Source organism: Orycteropus afer, unplaced genomic scaffold (assembly GCF_000298275.1).
Source record: "Orycteropus afer afer isolate SDZICR_OR568_19922 unplaced genomic scaffold, OryAfe1.0 scaffold00116, whole genome shotgun sequence".
Classification (NCBI taxonomy): domain Eukaryota; kingdom Metazoa; phylum Chordata; class Mammalia; order Tubulidentata; family Orycteropodidae; genus Orycteropus; species Orycteropus afer.
The window spans coordinates 7,563,361-7,569,754 of record NW_006921703.1 but is presented as its reverse complement, the minus strand read 5'-3'; the positions used below and the strand labels follow the sequence as shown (position 1 = coordinate 7,569,754).

Genomic DNA, 6,394 nt, shown 5'->3' with positions numbered 1-6,394 from the left:
CCAGCCACTCCTCAGAAGGAAGGTTGGGCAATCTACTTCCATAGTGATACTGCCTCAGAAACCCAAGGAGGGGTTCCTATGAGTCGGGTCTGACTCAACGGCAGTGAGTTTGGTTTTTGGTGTGGCAAGGCAGTCCATGGTATTTTCATCATTCTTTGCCAACACCACAATTCCATCAATTCTTTTTTGGCCTTCTTTAATTCATTGTCCAGGTTTCACATGTGTATGAGCAAAATGAAAATACCATGGCTTAATTTAGGCACACCTTAGTCTTCAAAGTGACATCTTTGCTTCTTAACACTTTAAAGAGGACTTTTGCAGCAGATTTTCCCAGTGCAGGATGATGTCTGATTTTTGACTGCTTCTTCCATGGGTGTTGACTGTAGATCCAACTAAAATGAAATCCCTGACAACTTCTATCTTTTCCTATATATCATGATGTTGCTATTGGTCCAGTTGTGAGGACTTTTGTTTTCTTTATATTGAGGTATAATCTATACTGAAGACTCTGTCTTTGATCTTTATCAGTGTTTCAAATCATCTCTACTTTCAGCAAGCAAGGCTGTGTCATCTGCATATCTCATGTTATTTATGAGTCTTCTTTCAATCCTAATACCATGTTCTTCATATAGTCCAGCTTCTCAGATTATTTGCTTAGCATACAGATTGAATAAATACGATGAAAAAGGATGTAACCCTGATGCACACCCTTCAATATTTTAAACCATTAAATATTCCCTTGTTCTGTTTGAAAGACTGCCTCTTGGGCTAGGTACAGGTTCCTCATGAGCAGAATTATGTGTACTGGAATACCCATTGTTCATAATGTTAACCATAATTTGTTCTCTGTTATGATCCATGCAAACATCTGTGCATAGCCAATGAAACACAGGTAAAATCCTTCAATATTGCAATTCAAGTCTTGAATTTTTTCTTCATTTCTTTCAATTTGAGAAACACAAGCATATTCTTCCCTTTAGATTTTCTATCTCCAGGTCTTTGTACATTTCATTATAATGCTTAACTTTGTCTTCACAAGCTTCCCTTTGAGATTTTCTGTCCACCTGTTTTATTTCATCATTTCTTCCCTTCTTTTAGCCACTCTCCATTTGTGGTAATTATGTGTCAACTTGGCTAGTACATGCTTTGAACAGCTTGGGTGCTAGATATGGTATAATCAACTCCATGGTGGAATCTGCTGTGAGCAGCTAATTAGATGCCTTCAGAGTGTGGCCTGCTTCCAGTATATATAGGGAAGCTTTGAGGGACTTTTCTAGCTTTTTGGTGCATTTGGATCCTGCATTTGGCCAAATTTTCATCTCCATTCCTTGATGTGAACCAATGGCCTGCTGTTTGCCTGTTGATCTTGGGATTGTGCCATTTTACCTGCTGACCTTGGGTTCACCATCTTCCAGCTTCTAGCTGCCTGAGGTAGAAGATACCTCAACTGGGCCAGGAACAAGAGGCAGAACTGAAGCCCAAGGTAGAGGATCCTTCGCATAGCCCCTAGAGCCAGCACTCTAAATTTGGACTTCTAGCTTCCTAAAATGTAAGAGAATAATTCCCGTTATAGCTATTTACTTGTGGTATTTCTCTTATAGCAACACTACAGAACAAAGACACCATTCAAGAGCAAGTTTCAGCATCTCTTCTGACATCATTTTGGTCTTTTCTTCCTTTCCTGTCTTTTTAATGACCTTTTGCTTTCTTCATGTATGATGTTCTTGATGTCATCCCACAATTCATCTAGTTTTTAGCCATAGGTGCTCAATGTATCAAATCTATTCTTCAGATGGTCTCTAAATTCAGGTGAGATATAATCAGGGTCATAGTTTTGCTCTCGTGGACTTGTTTTAATTTTCTTCAGCTTCAACTTGAACTTGCTTGTAAGCAATTGACTATTCCACAGCCAGATACTGGCCTCATTTTGACTGATGATATTGAGCTTCTCCATTGCCTCTTTTCAGAGGTATAGTCACAATTTGATTCCCGTGTATTTCATCTGGCAAGGTACATGTGTATAGCCACCGTTTATGTTGTTGGGAAAAGATATTTGCAATGAATAAGTCATTGATCTTGCACAAAATTCTATCATGCCATCTCTAGCATCATTTTTATCACTAAGGCCATATTTTCAAACTACCAATGCTTCTTCTTCATTTCCCATTTCTACATTCCAATCAACAGTAATTATGAGTACACCTTGATTGCGTATTTGGTCAATTTCAGACTGCAGAAGTTGGTAAAAATCTTCAATTTCTTCATCTTTGGCTTTAGAGCTTGATGCATAAATTTGAATAACAATAGTATCAACTGGTGTACCTTGTAAGCTTATGGATACTAGCCTATCACTGACAGCACTGTACTTCAGAATAGATCTTGAAATGTTCTAGCTTCCACCTTACTTTCTTTTAAATAAAACTAAGAAGACATCTTACATTTCCTGACCAAAGAACATTATTTGAATAGGGTATAATAGTAACCTTGTGCCTAAGCAAAAGAGTGTGACTATGAAATGATATAGCCAAAGAAATGGTCTAAGAATTCATAGATCAATTAACCTAACATTTATAAATTGGTTTTTTTCCCCAAGAAACATATAGTGCCAGTTCTCCTGAGTTTAAAAAAAAAAATCAAAAAAAGATACGTTTCTTTGTTGTCGGATGAATTAAGTTAAATAATCTGCAGAGCAGTGAGATACAACTACCTTTTCATTTTCAGTATATTTATTGTTAACTTTTTATCACAGGAGGAAAACCTACCATGTTTCATTTCTCTTGACTTTGAATAGTGATTCTTGACTAAGTTAGTAGTTGATTAAGAGTAAACCCACTACCATGAGTCAATTTTGACTCATAGTTACCCTACAGGACAGAGTAGAACTGTCCTGAAGGGTTTCCAAGGCTGTAAATCTTTATGGAAGCAGACTTCCTTCTCTTTTTTCCCTCAGAGCAGCTGGTGGGTTCAAAGAGCCAGCTTCTGATTACCAGTTGAATGCTTTAACCACTACACCACCAGAGTATTTTATAATATATATATATATACTCCCTTAATAGAATTATGTATATATGTGTGTATGTGTGTGTGTATTTTAAGGCACTTACTTGAAAGTCAGTTAAACATGTTGTATTGTCTTCTGTTTATTTGCTTTGGTTTGTTTAACCACAGATAAAGTCTTCTTCATCAATAATCATTTTCCCAATACATTAAAAAATACATCAGAATTACAAGGGGTACTAAAATTATACTTAAGCATCTAGTCCTATCTTTTCTGTATCAATACAGGAAAAGTTTGAACCTCATAAATGACGTTAAATGTATATACAGCAAACTTAGATGCAACAGGCTTGGAATTGTATTGAAATCATAACTCTTACCCATCAGGAAATCTGTTCTGAGTTAACTATTGCACAATCTGCTGATAAGAGACACTTGCATGTAAGATAAAACAGACAATAAGAAGTTCATGAAAACTTTAAATATGCTATGAATCAATACTGAAAATCCTTTTAAATTGAAATCAAAGTTCAAAACATTAAAGATAAAAATAAATTAGTTGAAACTTCCAAAGGTGCACAAGATTACATAAATTTTAAAAATTTCTTTCCATGATGTTACCAACTCTGGTATCATAGCTTCAGGGACTTGGGGACTGGTAATGAGATTTTCCATTTCATTGCAGGTAAAATTTTAAACTCCTTAGAAACAACTGTGATCCCTTTTCAAAAGATAAAAAACTCTACAGAGAATGAAGGTATATAGTAAAATTGAGTATTAGGGTGCAAGTGAGTGTTCAAAACTATCTACAAGATTTCTCATTCAAGTGAAGAAAATATAATAGGTTGATTATAAAATATGCTTTCTTGGATCAGTGAAATACTCCTATTATTGTGTCTCTTGATATAAAATCCTTTACAAGTACATTCCTCCTAAGCAATATAATGACAACATAATGACAAATAACACTAATTTTTGTCATTTAGACTTTTCCAGCCTCATTTCTTTCTTTTGGCTCTGAGCTATGTGTGTCATTTTCTAGCCTTCAAACTACTATCAAATTTTGTCCTGCCTCCATCCACTGGTTCAAAATCAGTCTCCCTTCCTACAATATACTCTCTTTTACTCCTCATTCTACTAATCTAAATCAAACATGTCCTTTAACATTTGATTTACAGCCCATCTCCTGTCAAAAATCTTGTCTCAAAAATCCTACCTTAGTCTAATAAACACAAACTTATATTGTTCAGCAATTGTTCTATAGATTTTTTTATATCTATGTGTATATTTCCAAGAAACTGAATAGACAACATGACTCTTGAGGGAATAATATCTTCTGTATTTTTTATAGTTTCCAACAACTGCTTGTATATTATTCGATACACATTGTTTCAAGCACTTTCCATTTGCTAGGACTTCTAAGTGACTCTAGCCTCACATTGCCTTTGCTATGATGGCAGCAGTTCCATACATAGCTTCCAAAGTAAAAAGAGCTTTTCTTCCTGAGGTACTCTCCTTACGTGAGAGGACTTTTTTTTTTTTTTTTTTTTGCTGTTGTTTTCTTTAGAAGTTTCTCAGCATTGACAATTAGTGAACAAATAACTATCAAGAAGGAAGAAACTATCATTAGTTGGCTCAGAGCAATTATCTGGTACCTGCAATATTCACACTGTTAATGAGTCTTCCTCCAATCCTATGGCATTAACAAGCTTGACCATATAAAGAAAAATGAGTCATGAGGACTGGAAGAAGACTCATTAACAACCTGTGATACACAGATGATATAACCTTGCTTGCTGAGAGTGAAGAACACTTGAAGCACTTACTGATGGAGATCAAAGGCTACAGCCTTCAGTATGGATTGCACCTCTATATAAAGAAAAAAAAAAAATCCTTACTCCTGGGTCAATAAGCAAATCATCATAAATGGAGAAAACATTGGCGTTGTCAAGGATTTCATTTTACCTGGGTCAATCAATTCCCACTAAAGCAGCAATCGAGAAATAAAAGATGAATTGCATTGGGAAAATTTGCTGCAAAAGACTTCTTTAAAATGTTAAAAGGCAAAGATGTCACTTTGAAGACTAAGGTGTACTTGACTCAATCCATGTTATTTTCAATAGCTTTATATGCATTTGTGAGCTGGACATGGATTAGGAAGACTACAGAAGAACCGATGACTGAAATGTGGTGTTGCCAAAGAATAATGAATGTACCATGGACTGCCAGAAGAACAAACAAAGCTGTCTTGGAAGAAGTACAGCTGGAACACTCCTTAGAAGTGAGAATGGCTAGATTTCTTTTCTCATACTTTGGTCATGTTATCAGGAGGTACCAGACCATGGAGAAGGATATAATGCTTACTAAAGTATAGGGTCATCAAAAAAGAAGACCCTCAATGAAATGGATTGACACAGTGTTTGCAACAATGGTCTCACACATAGCAATGAGCGGGCTGTGTTTCATTCTGTTGCACATAGGGTCATGATGAGTCAAAACTGACTGAAAGGCATCTAAAAACAACAATAACCATCTGGTATGAAATGGTATTGAGGAATCAACCAAAATGTCCAACATATTTCATGCTCACAAAAACCCTCACGGTTAAACAGATACTCACTGTATCATGGAAAGCTTTTTTTTTTTCCTCAGTATGTGTGTTAAAAGTAGGGCAGAAACAGCCTGGTATAAAAATGAGTAGGACGTGAGTAAATGGAGTCATGAAGTATACTGCATTTGAGGAAACTGCAAAACTCACTGCCAGTCAAGTCAGATCCGACTCATAGCGACCCTTCTTGAGTTTCTGAGGCAGTATCACTATGGGAGTAGATTGCCCAACCTTCCTTCCGAGTTTGAGGAAACTAGGAGACAATAATGTAAAGAGATTTTTTTCCTAGGTGGTAGAATCAAGAGTGAAAACTGGTCATTTTGATTCCACTAAAGCTCTCCACAATAGAAGTAAAGTATTATCTATCTTTGTATTACCATTCATACATACCTTGCTTTTGGCTATATATACTGCATCTCAGATTCTATTAGCTTTGCTAATTATACCTAAAACTTATTCATTCTGGAAAATATTAATTGGCCCTTCCTGCAATTTCAGGCATCCCTCTAGCCATCTCGAAGTGTTTTCATTTCTCTCTACTTTCTACAGAGGGAAAAAAAAAAAAGCTAGTAACAACAAAATATCAGTGTTGATTGACGAAAAGCACTAGAAATGGAAAAACAGACAACTAGGGAGTAAGCAAATATATTCTCACTTCTTTTCATCTATTCTAATTTTTGTCAATACATATCTTTGTGTCTGTGATGCAGATAACCTTATATGAATATTTAATTATAATTCATTTTTCTTTATATTAAAAATTCAGACATTTTAAAATTTAATAACATC

At 35.5% G+C, this 6,394-nt stretch overlaps 1 protein-coding gene across 1 annotated transcript in view; it reads right to left on the bottom strand.

Annotated features, from left to right (window-relative positions):
- Nucleotides 1-6,394, bottom strand: part of GLRB (glycine receptor beta) — a 171,690-nt gene that overhangs the window by 107,954 nt on the left and 57,342 nt on the right. The window lies entirely within an intron of this gene.